This window comes from Octopus sinensis, linkage group LG1, assembly GCF_006345805.1.
Source record: "Octopus sinensis linkage group LG1, ASM634580v1, whole genome shotgun sequence".
Classification (NCBI taxonomy): Eukaryota; Metazoa; Mollusca; class Cephalopoda; order Octopoda; family Octopodidae; genus Octopus; species Octopus sinensis.
In genome coordinates, this window is record NC_042997.1 from 17,725,481 (window position 1) to 17,726,131 (window position 651).

The following is a 651-nucleotide window of genomic DNA, read 5'->3' on the forward strand; positions in this document are numbered from 1 at the left end:
ATATTACTAAACAGCTCATACTAACATATTATCTTTACTTGTAAATTTTAATAGCTCCTCTTCAGATATCACTTTATGTTGTAGTAACTAAACAACAAAATAACAGAGAATATAAACCAATGAAAAGTGGGAAACTATCAAATATTTGTATCTCACATGCACACAAAATGAGATCACTATAGAAAGTAAATTGAAAAAAAAAAAAAAATTTTTCTATCACCATAATAATAATGATAATAACTTTAATGATCATAGCAATAGCAAACAAACTCCTTTATCAAATACTTGCTTGAAAAATGTTCTCAAAACTAAAGCAACTAGGGCACAGACCACAACTGCTTCTTTCCATTAAACACAATAAAAACAATAGGACAATATTATCTCTCAAATGCTTAAGGGCCCTGAACATGTAGAATATCTAAAGGCTCAAGGAATTATTGTATCTTTTGAATTATTTGTATCAAATCTCAAATCTTCAGAATCTAGAAACTTGGTAAAATTCTCAGTTTGCTGTGATTTGTGTATGTCACAAAAGTACCAGTGACAGCATATACATGATCAATAGTTTGGCTTGTATTCCAATATTTTACAAGCTAAGTCATTTCTAACTCACTTCTTACTACAAGCATGTCTATCTACTTTCTACCTACC